At 37.4% G+C, this 22,340-nt stretch overlaps 1 protein-coding gene across 1 annotated transcript in view; it reads right to left on the reverse strand.

Moving 5' to 3' along the window:
* Nucleotides 1-18,999, reverse strand: part of thsd7ba (thrombospondin, type I, domain containing 7Ba) — a 201,750-nt gene extending 182,751 nt beyond the window's left edge. The window contains exon 1 of the mRNA XM_016239556.1: nucleotides 18,938-18,999. The gene's annotated coding sequence lies outside the window, so the exon portion shown is untranslated. The remainder of the gene's footprint in view (nucleotides 1-18,937) is intronic.
* Nucleotides 19,000-22,340: the final 3,341 nt, after the last annotated feature.

The following is a 22,340-nucleotide window of genomic DNA, read 5'->3' on the forward strand; positions in this document are numbered from 1 at the left end:
CTGAGCGCCTAATGAGGTCTTCTGTTAGATGTGTCAGCAGAATCGGACAGCGAGAGTGGGAGCACTAGTATAATTACAGGCATTTTATGATGTCGATAGTCTCACGATTAGCTCTAGATGTAACGCAAGACAAATAAGCACAGGTGAGCACTGTCCACACCGCGATTCCTCTGGAAGACCATTTTAATGAGTGTGAATGCTAAATTAATGATAAAAACAACAGTTGTGCTGTCTGCTTTACCAGAACGACATCTAACCATGTCCAAATATACTCTTGATACTTTTTCGCATTCGCTACGGCACAACAACTCCACGCAAGCATTGAAAAGCACAGCGGCAAGGCAGGAAGATGTAAATAGCTGATTTTTTCACTGTTAGATATCATCTCGGCTGGCGCTATCTCTCAATAATTGAGGATAAAGTCGGAAATGGAGCAACTTGGATCAACAGCAATGAACTGATGGCTGTTGTTAATAAATAATGCAATCAGTGCTTAATGCACTGAGGGAATACACAGCCCGCTGTGATCGGAATAGTAATTGAAAAGCCAACAAGTAATGCCATAATGAAGAGCAAGAAAACAGAAAGGGCTAGTTTAATCTGCTCTTTAGTTCTTTCACTGTATGTTGAATACAAGCTGCTCTGGATTAAATGACTCACACTTAATGCTAACACTTGAATAAAAGGGCACTTTAGACCGCTTAAACAGTTTAACTTTTTCACACAACACACAACCCTTGCTGTTCACCAGGCTATTGACCTTTAAAGATCTAAAAGACAAAATGCAAGAAGGTCAGAACATTTAATTTATACAGAGCTAATTTATTCAGACCTGAAGCAACCCTGCTCACTTTCATGTTCTAAAGCTGTTCAACCAGACTCAAGGTGATGTGAACTTGTCTGCCCACTCTTAAAGTGAAAATGCGGTGTGACACGACACAATCAGAACATATTGATGTTTAGTATACTGTAGGACTACAGCTATGTGTAGCAAGATTATGAGGTAATGAGATTTCATAATGGGCAGGGCTACACGGCATGTCAACAAACAATAAGATGCAACAAATAGGAACTAAACGGCTAATACAATTCTCTGTTTGTCGCAGTGGTCAGGAAAAAAAAAAACTCTGGTTATAATGAAAGCATACCTTTATTGTGCTGGGCCTGGTTAAAACTTGTTAGATTTGTAGAGTAAATTCACCTAATATCTCACTGAGTAATACAAAAAACACTAATTACATTTAAAATTATACTTGTATGTATATCATTCAAAAGTTTAAAGTCAATAGGATTGTACTATTTAAGAAATTAATACTTATACTCATCAAGGATGCATAACATTGAATCAAAAGTGACACTAAAGACATTTACCATACTGTTACAAAAGATTTCTATATCAAATAAATGCTGTTCTTTTGAACTGTCTATTCATCAAAAAAAAAAAAGATTTCAACACTGATAGCAATAAGAATGTTTCTTGAGCAGCAAATCAGCATGATTTCTGAAGGATCATGTGACACTGAAGACTGGAATAATAACTGCTGAAAATTCAGTTTTGCGATCACAAGAATGAATTACATTTTGAAATATATTAAAACAGAACATATGCAGCTTTGATGAGCACAATATACTTTTTTCAAAAGCATATTTGAACAGTAGTATATATGTGCAATGTGTACTATCTGTGGTAAGTGTTATATGTTAGGAATACATTTTGTCTTTTAAGAGGCCTTGTCGACTAGATTTCCAAAGCAATTGGAATGCAAACCCAGTAGAATAACACTAAAATATTGTGTCAGGTAGAGGAATTCAAAGAATTGTTGACAAGACTGAAAATACCTTAAAGAAATACTTTAAATCCTTTACATATAAATAATATTTGATAAGAGAGAACGGAAATGTCATGATAACCAGCTAAAAAAAATATTTCATGATGTATTATATCTAGAGCAGGATAACTGCAACAGAGAATACTGAAGAACTCAAGTTTCCATAAAGTGTACAATTCATCCTCATATCCGCCAATGTTCTAATTAGGCTCTGATTACACTCACAGCGCAAAATCTAATCAACACTCATCTCGACTAAATGCAAAATATCCAATGACTCATTTTTGACCAGAATAGAATCCCAACAGCTTGAACGTAAACGTGCCACATCTCCAATCGCAAACACGTCACACGCAGACAACTGCGTTTATGACAGACACCAGACACAACATGGTGTCATCCGTCACCTAGACGAGTCAGGAGGAGACATTATCAAGCTTCCTTCGATTCTTTAAGTCGCCTGCCGCCAACGACACCGAAGCAGCTCGGTGAAGTAACTGTGGGGTAAATTCAATCGGAGGAGGGTTAGGTGACAGGTTCAATCAGTCACCACCTGATTGTGCCTTTTCTTAGATTGAGGTCCGGAGGTGAGATGAAAAATAACAGAGTAATTTGTTTCTGAAGCATTGCTGTTAGGTCTCTAAAACTCCAAGTGCCAATATCTCGAAAGCCCAATGGCAAATAAAAAGCAAGATGTTCACTTGATGATTGCTTACTCTGCGCTGGTTTTTTCTTGAGCGGTTCAAATTTATGAATCAACATTTCTTTTTGCCTTTGAGATAAATACCCACCATCCTCATTGCTGATTTGTCAGAGTTTATCTATTCAACAAAAACACACTAGCTGCAAACAGCTTCACATTAAAGCGGTTTTGAGGGAGATGGTTTCACAAAACCCATACAATTACGGAATTCATCTCTGGTGCATCCCCGCCAGGTACAATGTGGACACCTTTACATCCCATTCTGCTATATAGATATAACCTCTTTTATTTCTAAGGTGAATCTACTGGTTTCATGCTGCGGATGTTCACAGTGCATTAATGTTTTAGAAAGAAATACCACTAAAGGATGACCATCAACGGCTTTGATGAACAAAACCTCAAGGCAACCGACAGGATTACACAAAAGCTTCAGTCTGTGTGCTGCATGTCAAGATAGAGGAAGTAGGATAGATAAAGAATGTGAGTTTCCTTTTCAGAGAACCATACTGAGATCTAACATAATATATAGTATAAATACACTGTTACCCGGAACACTGCAGCTGACAGTTCAGATGATACCACTATAAAACATCACTGAACTCGCTGTCAGGACTGGAAGAGAAGACACAGCACACTGGCATTACAAGAACGGTTAGACAGAATTAGCTTCGCATTGTAGAGAATTGGCTTATTTGGTGCCAGTCATACATTTCACAATGAAATTTGTATCCATAAATCAAAATGTCACATGCATAGTATTTTATTTCACAAATCATTTTAAGGCGCTTCTAATGAGAATCGCCTAATAGAGCACAACAGTCTGGTTTTGGAAACATCCCATTCATCTTCTCCAGTGAAATTGAGTTTTAAAGATTCTGTATAAATCTTTCAACAGAGACCTACCATGAGCTCCATGATTGTTAAGCAATGATATATGCTTCTGTACAAGCCATTTCTTTAAAAAGAAATCTTAAAAAAAAGAAAAGTGTCGTCGTAGTCACATTCTCGGTGAAGTACAACATTATCCATAACCTTGAAGAAATACACACCAATCAGTTGTGTTACTGTAGAAACAGAATTCCAACCAAAAGAGCTCAGCAGTGATTGTACTAAAATAAAAAAATATGTATATATACTAAATATCCCACTTTAGTCCCACTTTATGTTAGGTGGTCTTAACTACTATACTTTACTTACATTTAAATTATTAATTGGATACAATGCACTTATTGTGTACATACATGTTTTTACATTGTACTTATATTTAAAAAAATACCTGCATGTAATTGCATCTGTAATTAATTTCTGTAATTGTCTTTATAATTACACTGTTGACCCATCCCATACACCTTAACCCACCCTTAAACCTACCCATACCGCCAAACCTGTCCCTAACCTTACCCGTATCCAACCTCAATAGCTGCAGAAGTGTTTTGCAATACAATATGAACACAATAAGTACATTGTACTTGATGTAAGTACATAGTAGTTAAGGCTAATATAAATAAATACTAATACCTAAATAACAAAAATAAATTAAATTTTTATTTTCAAATTATTTGACTTTTTATGCTTCTTGGGATGCATAGTTCACTGCCTAATTCGGTACATGAATTTAAATACAGTCTCGTAACTTTCTCTTTCTTTTAACTTTTTTCTTTAAAGTCTGTAATGATGTGATAGATCTCAGAGCTGGTTGTTTTGGTTCACAGCCTCTTTATTGAAGTTTCTTTGGATACTCCAGTGAAGAAAATAAATGGGAAAAAATTCATCCAGAACCAAGGTAGCTGGAAAAAAACGGACGGTCACTGTTATTGCGCTCCATAGGGGATTATTCAACTTTTCACTTGAAGAAAAAATATATTTAAAAACGCAGACCAGACAACCGCAACAGACATGTTAGCTCAGTGTGCATTAGGAGATCCCAAATAGCCTCCAGAGAGCCTAGATCATTCCTATCTACCTCAGACATCATATTTATCAGTAAAATGACCGCTTAAAGTGACCATTTAAAATGAGCTAAAACAATATAACACAGATCCAGTTGTTGTTGTTGTTGCTTATGCTGAGTCATTATATGTCGACCAACAACTGAAACCAAGTTAAGGCCCATTGCAAATACAGGTGTGTGCAAGAAGCATAAGCAAGTAGTATAAGCATAACTGTTTTCACATGGGCTCAAGTGTGCTGTTTAACTTTCAGACTTACAATGGTTTTCTTATAAGCTCAAAGCTATCATTAAATAAATTAGAAAGTGCAGGTCAAGAAGCGTTTCTGTCCCTTATAATCTTCCAATTCAAGCAGGTATTTTTATCTACTTATTTATTTATAGGCTGTTTTATTTCATCTAAGCTGCATGCTTATTCTGGGATCTGCAGCATCATGGGAGATTTCAGAAGTAACTCATTCAATTAAAGCACAAGTGAAAACAACTCAAGCAGAACTTTTAACAGCACACCGCAGCTTGACACGAACCTCATGATGGTCTGTGACGCCGGCCTGCTGTGCTCTTCTCTCTCAATCATCGATTCAATGAAACACGAGCACATCTTGGAAAACCATGTAGTATATCAGTCACTAATTTTTTGATGCAGCCCGAAGTTTATTTAACTACAAGAAAACCACAATGTACTGATATCTTCTAGCTGTAAGTTTCTTGATAATATAATAAAATACATTATACTGGTAATTTGACTAGCTTATGAGTCGAATAGCTTGTGATGCTTTGCGTCAGAGAATGACGACACCAGTCATTTCCTGTACTCCTCTAGTGTAATTAGAACTGAAACATGAGCAAATTTTGACTATATTAGTGTTGATTTATTGACATTAATATGACTGGAAAAGCCACTAAGTAATGATGTCTTCTGACCGTAAATTTCACCATTACATAATCAATTGCATCCTGCTCATGATAATACAGAACACAAGGTCATTTTATGCAGTATGTTCTCTGTTACTTTTAATAAATGAACATGCCTGTGTTGTGTATAAATTTAAGTAAGCATTCCTATAAAAGGCTGAACCAGATTTTGAGAACTATGATCTGGTTAAGCAGATCATATTAATTATAACTTTAATTAATTAAAACAATTAATTATATTATTTTAAATTATATTATTAAACATATATAATATTTTTAGAAATACACTATCATTTAAAACTTTGGGGTGAGACAAATGTTTCAATAATAAGGTTTCTGAATTATCATGTGACTTATTCAGCTTTGCCGTCGCAAGAATAAATTACATTTTAAAATACATTCAAACAGAAAAGTTATTTTAATATTACTATTTCACAATATTACTGTTTTTATTGTATTTTTGCTCATATGGTAGTGGTATTTAATAGGAACATGGCAAAGTCACATTTAATTATGAGGGAATAATAGAGCTGGATTTGCTCCTGTACTCTTGCACTTGCAAATCACTGATAAACTGAAACACCAGCTAATTTTAAACAGTATGTGCCAAAGAATGTCTGGATTTCTTGAGGTTATAATAACTGGCAAAAACCCCTATGCACTCATGTCTTCTGACAGTAAACATCTCAGTTACATAATGTAATCCAATCTGGTAATTTTCCAACATCATATAATACTGTGGACCACAGAGCAAAATACTTAACTATGAGAAAATGAATAGAGTTTGGATTTGCAGGCAGCTGGTTATATTCCCTCCTGTATTAAAAAAAACCCCTACAAAATTACACCTTAAATTGCTGGCTCAGCAGTGAAGCCAAGACCAGATCGCCATTATTCACTCAGGAAACTAAATTCTCTCTATTCCCACCTAATCGGAGCACATAGAGAGGAACCTGTGAACAGCTGGGGACTGCGGAGCCATTTCATACAGAAATAGTTTGTAATACATCTCCCCGTGCTTGCAGTCAAAACGCATCCCGCCACTCCAAAGAGATAACAATCAATATAACATAGCAAGCTATTGACCTGTACATTGTTCACCAAAACTGCAAAAGATGCAATTTTCTCAGAAACTGAGGTGACTTGTCAACACGTTTGCGTGTTGTCCACTAGCTTCTAAGGCTCCCTCGTAAACAACGAATCAGGCAGATGCCGTGGGCCAATTCTATTAGCCGTGGAAACATTTTTTAGCAATGGATCCTGCTTTCACAATATTGTGAAGACGCTGCCTTTGATCTCTAGAACTAATGCCAAGGGCTTTACACTCGCAGAAGCCGACTTTGCTCTGTTCTACCGATATTTTGCTATCCCAGTCTGTTGCTATTTATACAGAGCAACACTGCCAGTATTCCCAGGTGGCTTTATGATAGCCTCTTGCTTTCTGCACTATCCCAGTATGTATAAATTAGGGATGCATAGTTCAATGTGTAGTTGCTAATGGTCACAGCTCCACACTTTTTTTCCATACACCCCTAAGACCTTGGAAATGACACAAATTCCCCCATTTCTTGGCACAAGGCATTTGGCTGGGAAATGAGAGAGAGCAAGCAGCTATAGTCATTATTTCATTGTTTGTAGGCAGGCTATGTGTTAATTAGATGCAAGGCACAGCAAATGTTAAGAAGGATATTAAGAGCCATCACCGGCACAAGCAGCCTGAAGTAATGATCTACCAGGGGAGAATTTCCAGGGCAAAGTGGGAAAAACAGTATCCCACAGCGAGCGTACGAGCACCAGTGCCAACTTCAGAGAGCGTACAAGAGGGGATCGGACTGAAAACATCCAGGTTTTGCAAGGCAGGCAGCCTAATGCAATCACCATAAACAAATGCTGCTCACAGCGGTTGGGCCACGTATCTCCGGAGAAGTAGCTTCGCATCTGCCAGACTCCAAAAATTGCAAGTCATTTTCTCATTTCGCTGATATAACTCGAGTCCCCTCAGTGGACAGACTGCTATCTGGATTTGACAAGTGCTTCAGAGCTGTCCGCTAAACCGAAACAACTATCTTAAATCCGAAAAGAGACTGTATTTTGTATTTCTATTATGTAGGTGAAGATATGCACGGTGGAGTGGTGAGGTTCGGTCAGAATAAAGATAGCTGTCATACAGGATGTGTCTGAGGTTTTTGGTCAGCACAGTACCCAAAGGATTCAGTCCGCTGCAAGAAAAAATTCACATTGGGCACAAAAGCATCCTCTTATTCCCATAAGTCTTATATCTTTAAGTTCTTAAACTGAATGGCTGTCTGTCATTTCTGCACTGAGGGAGGAGGGATGCAAGATGCAAAGGAGAACGCAAACCCCTCCAAACCTGACAGGGATTAGGAACTTCAGAGGAATAGGGCTAATGGAGGAACGAGGATGGAGACAAAGAACAGTGCACTAATTTTGTGTGTGCGTCAGGTTTTGACTACTTTTTGACTAAATGTCCTCACAAGGACAGTAAAACCTGAAATCAGCTACACCAGCACTTTACACAACCGGTTTAATAATCATATTAAATAATGTCCTAAAATTGCACAAATGTTTCTGTGAGGTTTAGTTTTAGGAGATAGAAAATGTCATTAGCTTAACATTAAGAAACAACAGAAGTCAGTCAAAAAAAAAAAAAACTTCAACGTGAAGAAAAACAAACACGAAAAGCCTAAGAAATCAAGTCATGCACTGTAGGAATGCTTGTATTTATATGATATTACCAGAGGAAAAACTTGGGGGTTTGTCAATAAAGAATCATGTCCGAAACAAATGTTATTGATCATAATAGGTTGTATTCTGTGAATACTGACTTGCCTATTTATTTTGCACATATTTTTTGTAGTGTTGTTGAAGAATAGCAATAAATCTTGCCAGAAGACACTAATCATTTAGCTGGTATGCTTGTGCAAACAAACTACATTTTCCATTGTTATTAGATGCAGCAGGAAATTCTGCAAAAATGTATTTTTGGAAGTTGTAAATACAAATATTATTGCAGTACGTTTTACAAGAAAATACTATTTTCAGTTTTTCTTCTGTAAAAATGTCACATTTAATTATATGTGTTACTTGCATGTTTCTTTGCAATTGTTTGTCAAATTTACAAATTTTTATTTCTGAGTCAAAATTGTTTCTTAACCAAATCTTCTTCAGTGTACACACAAAGCTTCAGGTATGCACCTAACACACATAGTTTACACCTATTCCATTAGCCGTTGTGGAAAAGGCAAAATGATACGAAATTACCCAATATCTCTATTGTATTCAAACCAAAACATCAAACCAACGTTGTGATTACATGATGGGAAAAATAGAAACTGGTTGCTGAAAATGGTAATACATGCATCTGTATGTGGGTGCTCTACTGTTTACACATAATTATGGAGTGCCAAAACTGGCAGTTAATAATAAGGGTAATTAACAGATGCTAAGATATATAGCAGGCAGGCAGACATTAAAAAGACTAACTGCTTTAGCTATTGCCTAAATACAAAGATTTTTCTTCTCTGGTACCACAACACAGTTTCCTATCTTTAGCCACAAACACACATCACCAAAGCCTGCTTCAAAGATACCAAACATGAAATATTAAACATAAAACTGAAAAATGGCTCATATTAAAGTTCGATAGTAGTTTGTCTAAAAAAAAAAAAAGAATAAACGAACAAACTAACTTTCAAAATTTTGGGGTCAGTACAATTTCTTTTTGGAAAACTGATACATTTATTCAGCAAGAATGCATTAAATTGATCAAAAGTTCTATCAATTCTAATATATCTATCCAAACAATTCACAAATTAGTATTATTCCAATAGGACTTTCAGATATTCATTTTGGTTAATGTATCTTGTCAACTACATGAATCCTGCTATAATAATATGCCAAAGTGATACATTTAATTAATTAGTGATTTTTATTCTGAATATCGTAGAAGATAATATATTGTTTCTCAGACTGAAAAAAAAAACTGTGAATTTGTTGTACCACTGCTGCTAAAGACAATTTCGCCTCCAGAAATCTCATGCAATAACATTTGCCGGATGTTAAATTCTGAACAGACACATGCTTGCAATACTGACAAGCATAAAGATGTTTTCATCCTGCTTCCAAAGACACTAACATCACTCGCGGCAGCCAAAGAGATCAAGTGCTCAGGGATGAAAAGCAATTAGACAATAAATGAGAATGTGGTAGAATGCAGTCACTCAAAATGATTATTCTCGGAGCATCAGGGAGCTCCGTTGAGTGTCTATGATCCTGAACTAATAGAGGTTATGGACACATAGGGCTTTACGCAGTGCTGAGGGCATAAAGGTGTCTTCTCCCCAGTGTCTTGCCTGCTGAATTTAGTGTCAGTGGATGGATTGTAGGGCCTGTTGCTCTGGCCAGGAGATCCCTGGACCAATACGACAGCAACAAGGCCCCATGAGATCGCATCGCCACCCGCCACGGCATTAGCATGCCGACGTCTAGTGGTGGTGGTGGGGGAGACTGATGTAATTGAAAAGTGTGGAGCAGACTGCAGATCCAGTCATGCAGTCTCTGCTTTCTAGGCTAATTGCTACCAAGACACCTAGCACAGACACAGACCTGCACAAATACAGTTCTGTTCCAAAATCCAGACGCTGTGGATGCCGTTCCAAAAGGTAGGCAAGACTTATGATGCTTTAAAAAAACACATAGCTCCATAGTTTTAGCACTGAACCGTTATGCACATGCATAAACACAAAGGCCGTACAACTACACACAGACAGTGGCTGGAGGCTGTGTGTCACAAATCTATCATTTAAAAGAGGTTGACCTTCATTGTGTGTGTCCGGGACTCCTCTGATCTGTTGGTCAGAGGGCATGATGGGAAATGGGTATCTCTGGTCTCCATGCCTGCAATCTTAATGTTGCTGCAGGCAGCACCCATTAGCCTAGATTGACACACACCTACAGTACAGCCTGAGTGAAACCACCCCACGCCTCCAGCTCCCTCTGCTATTAATTATCCAGAGCTGGCGACAGTGTGCCACCGGCCAGCCGACAGCATGATGGACAAACATGATCTATATATCGGGCGAAAGTGACACCTCCAAATGGACAGAGTGAAACTGCATTCAAATGGAACCTCATGCTTTTACTGTAAAGAGCGGGAGATTGTGCTGTCCTGTGTAATTCGAGCAGGAAATTGGGTTTGATAAACAAATAATGTAGGGAATTGTTGATGCATGGGCAGAACCAGTATTCAATAGTAGTATTCAATATAACAATTAGTTCCGGTCCTTGAATTTGATTGGTGGAGCAGCATCCCAGAAGTGCTGATATACAGTCCAACAGCACTGGGACTTTCCACTGTTCCAGACAGACTGTATAACTGATTAATGGCACATATTAAATTACATGCTAGTTAATGTAAAATACATAATTTAATGATATTCAAATGCTACAAGTGAAATTAGGCATAACATTATAATGTATTTTAAATTGCACAGCATTTTTTTATATTTGCTGAAAATTACATCTAACAATGTTATAAATGTATTACTCTTAAGTTAAAGATACACGTCAACTGATTTTTAGACAACAGCAAACGTAATCTAAATGTAAAAATCGAAAACATGAAAAGTAATAATTACATTTCCAAAATTGTCTCTAATTTAACTAAATAGCAAAAAAAAACCATGAACTAATCAACCAACCAACCAACTAACTAACCAAATAGTTGTAAAAAAAAAAAAAAAAGCAAAATTAATAAATGAAAATCAGTCATATTAAATGCTACAAATGAATTTAGGCACAACATTATAATATACTAGGGATGCTCCGATCAGGATTTTTGCAGCCGATACTGAGTACCGATTTCTTGTCATGGTGATCGGCCGATACCGATGCCGATTCTGATGCTTCAAGCTTTATATAGACGGTTTCATCGGGCGCACGAGCCTGACCCGAAGTTAACTTCCGGTCTGTATTTGTTTATCAGTCTGGCTATGGCGCTGGCTACAAACGCAGTTAAAGTTAAGGTGATGAGTAGACTGAAGTTGGGCTCAGGTGGTTGTGCTGTGGGATGTGTTTCCCATACATTTATTTATTTGTGGCGCTCGCCACAATATCAAAACTGATTTTCCAAAAGGCTTCCTTGAATAAACATGAACACGTACTGCACGTTTAAATATCAAAACGAGGTGCGGGTGTTTTTATATCACTCTATTTCTGAAGGAAGACTATCTTTAGAAAATGTTCAATGTCATTTTCATTTCATCTTGCATGTTATATGCCTGATAAAGCAGCGTTTGTGAGCTCAGCACTGCTTTGTGTACAGCCGTTACTGGGTAAACCTGTGTAGACTGAAGTTGGGCTCAGGTGGTTGTGCTGTGGGATGTGTTTCCCATACATTTATTTATTTGTGGCGCTCGCCACAATATCAAAACTGATTTTCCAAAAGGCTTCCTTGAATAAACATGAACACGTACTGCACGTTTAAATATCAAAACGAGGTGCGGGTGTTTTTATATCACTCTATTTCTGAAGGAAGACTATCTTTAGAAAATGTTCAATGTCATTTTCATTTCATCTTGCATGTTATATGCCTGATAAAGCAGCGTTTGTGAGCTCAGCGCTGCTTTGTGTACAGCCGTTGCCGAGGAAACCTCTGTTTCTCCCGCTTTAAAGCACCTCCTGCTGGCAGAGAATTAATTAGCATTTTCAGTAAGTCCGTCTGATTTACGCAGCAAACATATTTTGCTTTTCCTATATCCACGGGTCGGGTAATAAAAAAATGCATTCTGATTATTTGCGGGTGGGTCGTGGGTGGATAAAATAAACCATAAATGATGCAAATATTAACTACTTTTTTTTTTTCATGAGGCAGACGATTTTGTGTGTGTGTTTGTTCGCCTGATCGGGAAGTTGCAGTGACAGAAACGGTGACATTCCAGATAAAGTTTTAAAGGAGTAAAGCCTGTATTGATGCTATTGAGTAGGCTAATATGGCCAAAGAAGATATTTTGTTTTATAAATAAATGTTCATTTAAAAGCAGCCCAAGATCAGCGTGTTATGTTACCGTTACCCCTTACGGCTCCGACGAGGTTTCGTTCAGTCCTCCACACTGTGACAACTCACAGACTATTTTTAGCCAAGCAGCGCGGAGAGCCGCTTCAGAAACGTTCCGCGGCTGGCTGATAAACACAAGCACTGACTAGACTGACTAGAGCGGCCGCGATCAGCTCCGGTTCCTGTGGAGCCGTAACATGCCGCAGATGTGTGCAGTGAGGCGCAGATCAGCTCTAACGTCACTGCTGTTAAAAATGAACCATCCATTCATCATATCATCATGCAAAACATACACGACAAATAGCGAATTTGTCATTGTTTCTCAAAACGTCATAGCATTTCCACACCAGCGATGACATGACTGTGGTGCCAAATCATTTATGTCCCCACGCATCATGTACGTCGTCACACGTTGACGTCATCAAATTGCGATCTGTTCGTGAGATCGGCCAAGTTAGTGAGTACCGATCGAGTCATAAAATGTGATTATCGGCCGATACCGATCTCCGGCCGATCGATCGGAGCATCCCTATAATATACAGTATGAAAATGGACATTTATTTAGAGATTAGCTAAAGATGTAAAATACCTAATATTGTCTCATTCTGATTGACTGATTGATTGATTGATTGATTGATGAATAAAGTAAAATAAATGTTTTTAATGCATGCTGTAAGCGAATGTAGGCATCATATTATTATGCACAGTATTAAAAAAGAATATTTATTTTGAGATTTGCTAAAGATTACTTTTAAAAGTTTTATGTAAATTTTGATGTGTTTCAAAAGAAAAAAAAACACTCTAGGCATTATGGCATCGATTTCTTCACAAGCAAATACCATTCAGATTTTCTTCATAAAACTCTTCAGGCTTCAGAGAAATTATCCCATCTCACAGATTTATGAGACAGCTGCGGGCAATATATCTTCACATCAGTGGATTTCATTTAAAATGATAAAGCAATCTGTACCCTGTACGCACTACAGAGGCAGCAGCACATGGAGAGGAGGCCATTAAAATGCACGGGAATCAGGCTGGTCAGTTCACCTGTCATTGACAAATAGCTTTCCACATGCCTATTCCTTGCTTTTGTGTCGGCTAAAGCATCCATGCACAGATCCATTACAGAGAGACCTGAATATGTATGTACGAAGGCTTCGTCTTCCTTTCATCATCGTAGGGTAACAAGCAAAGCTCTGATTCACAGACACACACGCGCACATACACAAACAAGATAAAAAAAGACCTTATGAGCTGCCTTTTTAGTTTGGATAGAAAAAAAGCAAGCCTTTCAGTTCAAAGAGACATTCAAATGTCCTCTACTGGTCAACATCATCCTTCTGAAACACAATTAATCACCATATTCATTTCGGTTGCTGTGTTTCTATGGATGTAACGATTAACCGCGAGCCGGTTGAAAATTGATTCAAATATGTGACGATTCAAATCGGTTGAGATGCTAAACAAATCGCGATTCATTTAGGGGTAGGAGTTTATATGAATGCATGTCTGAGGGGAACTTACTGTCTTTAGAAAAGTTTAGTTTTTTCTATTCATCTTGCCTCTGTATAATGCATTGCATATTAAAATTCATAAGTGCAGCTCTGCTTTGTTTACAGCGGAAACCAAGGAAACGCTTTAAGTGCCACCTTCTGGCAGAGAGTGAATCTGCATCTCGTTCAGCTCGTCGGCTGTTTCTGTTTCATGCAGATATTTTTATGTATAGTTTCACAAAACTGAAGTCAAACCATTCTGTTTTTGCTTCAAATTTCAAAATTATACAATCTAATTTAGATTAAAAACTGCTCATGTTGCATGTATGCAGCATCTTTGTTTGGATCATGATTAAAATGCAGTGGTAGCCTCTAATTTTTAATGGAAAGAGCACAGACAAAGCTTTAGTTTGTTTATATGAAGAGATTTATTTTATTTGTGTTACTTACTTATTTGATTTGGGGCTTGTTTTAAAATGTCAATGTAGTTTTGTTATTTACATTTACATTATATTAAAATTTTGTCATTTAGCAGACGCTTTTGTCCAAAGCGACTTACAAATGAGGACAATAGAAGCAATAAAAACCAACAAAAGAGCAGTAATATGCAAGTGCTATATTAGTATATTATTATAGTGTTATATTTCAATTTCACAAAGAAATGTGCAGCATTTTGTCCAAGCAATAATAAAAGGACACATTTAATTTATAATTTGTCTTAAATCTCATTTTGTTAAAAAAAAATAAAAAATCGTGAATCGAAACGTGAGTTGAGTGAATCGTTACATCTCTATGTGTTTCAGTTTCTAATGTCACTTCAGGCCTCTTTAAAACAGTCTGTGAGGTTCAGAAGCCATACACAAGCTCCCTGAAGACATACAGTGCATCAAGAAACAGCGGGAGGAGGAAAAAACGTGTAATTTCCTGGTTTCTGATGAGGCCGCACTTATGTGTACTTATACTTCAACATGCACAGATTGTAAAGGTCATCTAAAGTTAGGCAGACATGCAAGGGGGAGAAATACTCAAGCTAAGTTAGCCACGGAAATCACCATAATTTTCATAATACTGCATGTTTTTCCAAGGACAGTTCCAGCAGGAACTTGACAGATGTACAGTTGTTCTGCTAAAGGACATATTTATAGATAATTGCTGATGTTCTTTCTATGTTTCTCTCCTGTCTTGTCCTCAACTGACTGCTGCGATTTTCAGAAGTAGAATTGTAATGTTTAAGAGAAGCAACTAAGGAAGGAGAGCACGATAGATGACTGAGAGTGAACGGTTTAATCGATAAACACTGGAGTAGGGGCGCAACACTGTTTGCACAGAAGCCAGATGGAGAAAGCTGTTGAAACCTCATACGGGCTAAAATCATGTTTCGGGCCACCAGGGACACATCGTTTTTATCTGTGAGGGTGAGGGGGAGGAGGGCTCAGGCTTTCCTGGCATTCCTCGCCCATTACCGACTCACAGAGGAAGACGTCTGCCAAGACCCTAAACGCTCCAATACATCTCAGCGATATGTGTGCGGAGATGTGTTCGGCATTTAATTCGAGTATTAATCAATCGCTTTCATCAACAGACAAATTAGTCTTTGGGTGTCATGGACAAGCAATGGCAGAAAAATACCAACAGCTGGTTTCCACGTGAGGTGTATTTCAATGAAATTACAGCATTCTTTTGTATTAAGAGGGAACCCTTGACTGAACACTGTCTTGTTTCATTGTTTCATGCTTTGTTGTAACTTCAATCGCTCTGTGTGTGCCGCAGCAAATGGTGGAAATCAACTTGATGTGGGTCAGTAAGCGTAAAAAAAACCCTATGATTTGTACTTTTATTTGTACCAAAACTTAAAGTTTTACATTTAACAGAAAGGTGACGTTCAATTAGCAGTCAAAGACAGAAGAAACATGTTTCTTGATGTTTCTCATAAAATTCCTTAAGTCAAAAATACATTAATAAGACGATTTTTGACACACAGGTAAATATGTAGAGCTATGCAATTAATATGGACAGCATAAATCAGATAATTTGATTTTAGGAAAATCTGATGAGATGTGTGCAATTGTATCAGGGATTAGAAATGGTTTAAGGAGAAAAAAACAAATGCTGAAAACAAATGTTATTTTTAGTAGAATGTAACAGAAAACATAAATCAGCTAATAATGATATTATTTTGCTCTGATAATTTTTCATTAAAGAAAAGAACAAAGTTTTTTTTTTAAATAAATAAACATTTTGAATAACATAACTTGTAATGTGTTATATATCAATATCAATCATCATTATTCATGCAATTACATTACCATTTAAAAATGTGGGGTTGTTTCAAAAGAAGTTTCATATGATCACTAAGATGGCATTATTTGATCAAAAATACACTAAAAGTAACAATACTGTGAAATATTAATACAACTTAAAATAACAGTTTTCAATTTAATAAATATCAATATGTAATTTCGTCTTATGCAAAGCTGAATTTTCAGCAGTCATTACTCCAGTCTTCAGTGTCACATGATCTTTCAGAAATAACTCTAATATGCTGATTTGCTACAATAAACATTTACACTATCACCTATGCTGAAAACAGCTGTGCTGTTTACTGTTTTTTTGTGGAAGCTATAACACATTTTTTTCAGGATTCTTTAATGAATATAAAGTTCAAAAGATCAGCATTTATTTGAAATAGAAATCTTTTGTGACATTATAAATGTCTTTACTGTCACTTTAGATCAGTGTAAATGCATCCTTGCTGAATAAAAGCAAGGATATATTAACAACATTTTTTATATTAACAACATAAAAAAAAACTCATAAAAAAAGCTGCTCTGCTCAGAATTAACAAATGTTTCTAACCCCTGGTTAAAATCTCTGGCTTGTAATAGCAGACTTTATTAATTTGATAAATTTAACTGCAGTTTGTGTCAAAATCTGAAACTATAGAAGAGGAAATCTTGAGATTGCAATGAGATAATTGAGATTAATGAGGTCAATTAATTTTCTTTTATACTGACTGTATTCTATAAACCCTTAACACTGTAAGCAAGTTACACGACACAATGCAACTATACTAGACTGTTCTCAGTATAATCACTGAAGCAGCCTACACTGCAAATCACACTTTAGCATTGTAGACAACTTTGTTGACTATAAGGGAAGCGCTCTAGTTTTATACCGATGCTGGCTCTCAGAGTTGACGGGGTGTTAGAGTGATTCACAGCCAGTCTCTGAGCCTCGGCACAGTCGGGCCCTGAGCTCTCCATCTTATTTATATGAATGATTCAAGCCTGCGAATATGCATCAGTCCACACCTGCCATTACTCTGCCTGATTGTCACACTTGAGACGCCTCCAGAAACGACTGCAAAAACAGAGCAAGCAGCCAATGAGCACGAGCACAGTTTCTCATTTTCAGCTTTAATTCACCACAACTGAAAACAAACGACGCGAGAGAACGTACATCCACTAACTCTAAGAGACAGGAGAGCTCAGCTGTGCTTGGTTAATCACAGTTAGAGATGACTCTCAAGAGGGGAGGTATGTCTTCGTCCTGGTTGGCTGAAAATCGTCTAGATAGAGACGATGATCAAACGTCTGATGGTTGACGCCGATTAAGGCGAAATGCTGCCGCAGAACAGCGCTCTTCCTCCACACGGCATCAAGAGTATAAATGAAATATAAGAGACACGTACATTACTGATGTATGTTGACCAAATGGAGCTATTTTCAGTGGTGAGTTGAATTTATTTATTTATCAGAAAAGACGACAGTGTGAAAAAGACGACTAAAGTATTGACGTTAGCGCGCATTTGTTGTCAAAGTTGCACCAAATTTGCATCAAACTCACATGTATTCCACCACAAAACTCATTTGCATGTGAAAAAAAAAAACCAGAAGTTTGCAGCATCTTCTATATTTTTGAAAAGGAATCAAACTGACTCAAAACTCCCATTTAAAGGCAACACAAAACGGACATGTGGGCCGCACACAGCCATCTCCATGTGTCGCCTTGACTAAATAACACAAAGCATTTTCCCGTCTGACATATTGATCAAACTTTCAAGTATTGTACTCTTGAGAAAATGGGGCAAAAGCGATGCAGATAATAGATTGTAAGGCTTTCATCTGAATTCCTACATGAAGTATGAATAATACTTTATCATCCTTTTCTCAAAGTAGGGCAGGTAAGCGTCAGTGAGTCATGGAAGTTCAAAGAAATACTTCAACATCCAACTCCTGGGACAAAAATATTGCTGCGAAGCAACAACAGCCCACAATATATTTGCTGATTGGAGAAATGTTGTAGATATTCCACATATTCAGCATCAATGCCTCATGCATTGATAGTAACAACTATTGACAACCACAGTCAGCTTTGAAAAAACCTGCATTAGACATACACCTTTCCACATTGTTGTCTGCTTCACACATAATGAAATTGATTAGTCTAAGCACACCCCCCTCGAACAAAAAGATTTGGAGTTGGGACCCTGGTTTAAGCGAGAGCCGGCAGGCGTTTATTACAGTCAGGAGAAAGATAAAACATGCTGAACGCAGTGAAAGCCACCACCAACAAAAAAAAAATCCACAGCTGTCGTTTTAACCTGAGGTTTGCTGCATCTAAACGCTGATTTACCTGCCCATGGACCGGACCACCTGAACTGGCATGTTTAGGAGACCACACAAAGTGACTCCATTCATTTAGAGCCCTCCTTTGTTTATAATTCATGCACTCTGGAATAACGGATCTCAAAGCTGCTGCTGTGACTCTCTCCTCTCGTCTCATATCAAAGTTTGCGTAAAATCAGCTCTGAGCCACGGCACTTACATAAGAACCTCCTCAGTTTCTGTGAGTGCACCTCTATCAGGAGAAACACGTCTAACTCCCCACAAAATGGCAAATCAGACACAATTTAATGACCATTCAGGCATCCTTTGCTAATCTACAGGCAGAGACGTAACATGCAAGTCTTACCTACGCTGATGCTTCCAGCTGACAGCCTGCGAAAGCGAGCGGGAGCGTGAGAGCGAGAGAGAGAGGAGACAGCAACTGCCGATGTGACAGTGCACAGCTCATTGCGCTCTTTTCACTGAGGGTGCTTGAGCTTGTGGAGGTGGTCCCTCTCACTCCTGTGACATTTGCTTCTCTCTTTAAACTCATTGGCTAAGAGGGATGATTCCTATTTAGCCAGCCCTGCTCCACTCAAGTAACCCCCTCCCCTTCAAAAACAATTGCTCTCTCTCTTTCTCTGCACGCTCGCACACATCTTTTCTTTCCCCTTCATGTTCTTTTCCTCATTTTCATCTCAATCCTGGTCCCTCGCTGCCGTCAGAAGCCATGGCACACGCTCAGTAGCCCTTCATTGAAGTGCAACACTATTGTTTTGGTCCCTTTTCACTGCTTGTCTGCATCCATAAGTGTCTTTTCGCTGTCACACTCTCTTTTTATGCTTCTAGACAATTCCTCCACAATGCCTTGAGATGCTTTCAATATTGACTTTGGAATGGAGGTTTGTTTTCTTCATTTCTGATTGTTAAGGAATCAGCTCTGCCTTTTCACAATGTGGAAATCCAAATGAATGTGGATTTAATCGTTCCAAAATGTCTAATTTTAGTGCACTGGAAACATCTTTTTGGTCTACTGAAATTGTAAATTACTACATGAATTACATTTACAGGATTATCTAAGCAGCAAGTGCACAAGGGGTGACATTTGCATGTGAGGTATATTCATTTTTAATGGAACTGACTGTACAAAAGATTTTTCGATGAGCAGCACTGCTGTCCATTAGCTCGACAGGACATGCATTAAATTAATTAGATGTGCATTAAGCTATGAACTTTATATGCCACTGAGAAGCATTTTCACAGTTTTAGTGTACAGTATTTGTGATTAATTATGACTTAATGCATTAAAAATGAACTGAGGTATTACCAGGGCTGGGGAAAAATAATGTGTTAATTTCTGCATTTTTTTATACTTGCTGTAACAATATTTGCGATACTGATGTTGTATCGAGATGATCGATCTTCACATAAAAATATTGATACCAAATGTTCCCCACTTTAATTAATAGATAATAAATGATAAATAAAAAATTATAATTTGCCGTTTATGCCTGGCTTTCAATTATACTGTTGAATGGCTATAATTTTATCCCTGAAATTGAAAATAAATAGCTTTCATTCATAGTACTACTTAGTAAAAAAGACTGCATTTTAAAGACATTTAAAATATGAAGTATTGAAAATATTGTCTTTATGTTGTTTCCAAATGCATTTCGAGGTTCAATGTGAAATTATTAGGAAAATTAGGAATATTATGTCCACCAAGAATAATTTTATTGACTTTTAAAATGAAATTTTGTAACCGACTAGTCGAGTTGTCTTACAAAAATCACATCTGTGTGAGCAATTAATTTGAAAAAGCCTATTTAATCTATGAGTAAAACTTAGTTGTTAGCCAATATATCCAACATGTCACAAAGCACCAGAAAATAACACTGAATTTGCAGAATTAAAATACAATTACTCATTATTAATTAATATTCATTCAGAATACATCAGTTTATTTATAAAACCTGAAAAGTTAAAAATGTACACACAGAAATCAAACATCAAACAAACAATTAATAAATTCTGCAAAAATATAGTTCATTGTTAGTTTCAGAATATCCAATGCTTTAACTAACATTAACGGATGGAACCTTACAGTATAGTCTAACAAAATAGCTAATATACTGACAGAAATTGAAAGCTGTCAAATTAATTTTGAATATCTAATTTGATTGGGGAGTCATCTCAATTATCACCAGTAAAATATGGAGTGCCACAAGGATCTGTCCTAGGTCCTCTGCTATTTTTGATATGCATGTTTCCCCTTGGTAATATTATTAGAAAATACGGGATTAGTTTCCACTGTTATGCCGATGATACTCAACTACATATCTCAACAAGACCAGATGAAACTTCTAAATTATCTAAGCTAACAGAGTGTGTTAATGTAAAAGATTGGATGACCAATAATTTTCTCCTATTAAATTCGGATAAGACAGAGATATTACTTATTGGACCAAAAGACAGTACACAGAATCTCGTGGATTACAATTTGCAACTAGACGGATGTACGGTTACTTCCTCTACAGTCAAAAATCTGGGTGTTATATTAGATAGCAACTTGTCTTTTGAAAATCATATTTCCCATGTTACAAAAACGGCATTCTTCCATCTTAGAAACATTGCCAAGTTACGAAACATGTTACCTGTTTCTGATGCAGAAAAGCTAGTTCATGCATTCATGACCTCTAGACTGGACTATTGTAGTGCACTGCTAGGTGGTTGTCCTGCATCTTCAATAAACAAGCTACAGGTGGTCCAAAATGCAGTGGCTAGAGTCCTTACCAGGTCAAGAAAATATGAGCATACAGTGGGTACGGAAAGTATTCAGACCCCCTTAAACTTTCACTCTTTGTTATATTGCAGCCATTTGCTAAAATAATTTAAGTAATTTTTTTTCCCTCATTAATGTACACACAGCACCCCATATTGACAGAAAAACACAGAATTGTTGACATTTTTGCAGATTTATTAAAAAAGAAAAACTGAAATATCACATGGTCCTAAGTATTCAGACCCTTTGCTGTGACACTCATATATTTAACTCAGGGGCTGTCCATTTCTTCTGATCATCCTGGAGATGGTTCTACACCTTCATTTGAGTCAAGCTGTGTTTGATTATACTGATTGGACTTGATAAGGAAAGCCACACACCTGTCTATATAAGACCTTACAACTCACAGTGCATGTCAGAGCAAATGAGAATCATAAGGTCAAAGGAACTGCCTGAAGAGCTCAGAGACAGAATTGTGGCAAGGCACAGATCTGGCCAAGGTTACAAAAAAAATTCTGCTGCACTTAAGGTTCCTAAGAGCACAGTGGCCTCCATAATCCTTAAATGGAAGACATTTGGGACGACCAGAACCCTTCCTAGAGCTGGCCGTCCAGCCAAACTGAGCTATCGGGGGAGAAGAGCCTTGGTGAGAGAGATAAAGAAGAACCCAAAGATCACTGTGGCTGAGCGCCAGAGATGCAGTCGGGAGATGGGAGAAAGTTGTAGAAAGTCAACCATCACTGCAGCCCTCCACCAGTCGGGGACAAAATATTATTACTTGCCTATAAGGCCCTTAATGGGTTAGCTCCTGCGTACCTAACTAGTCTTCTACCACGCTACAATCCATCAAGCGCCCTAAAGTCACAAAACTCTGGACTTTTGGTAGTACCTAGAATTGTCAGGGATCTGGAAGGAGGACCCAATTGCAGTGAGTGTAACAAGGGTTTATTGACAAAACAGATCAATACAAAAGGGTTGTGAGGTGCAC

This window comes from Sinocyclocheilus grahami, unplaced genomic scaffold (genome assembly GCF_001515645.1).
Source record: "Sinocyclocheilus grahami isolate Dianchi unplaced genomic scaffold, SAMN03320097.WGS_v1.1 scaffold568.1, whole genome shotgun sequence".
NCBI classification, from domain to species: domain Eukaryota; kingdom Metazoa; phylum Chordata; class Actinopteri; order Cypriniformes; family Cyprinidae; genus Sinocyclocheilus; species Sinocyclocheilus grahami.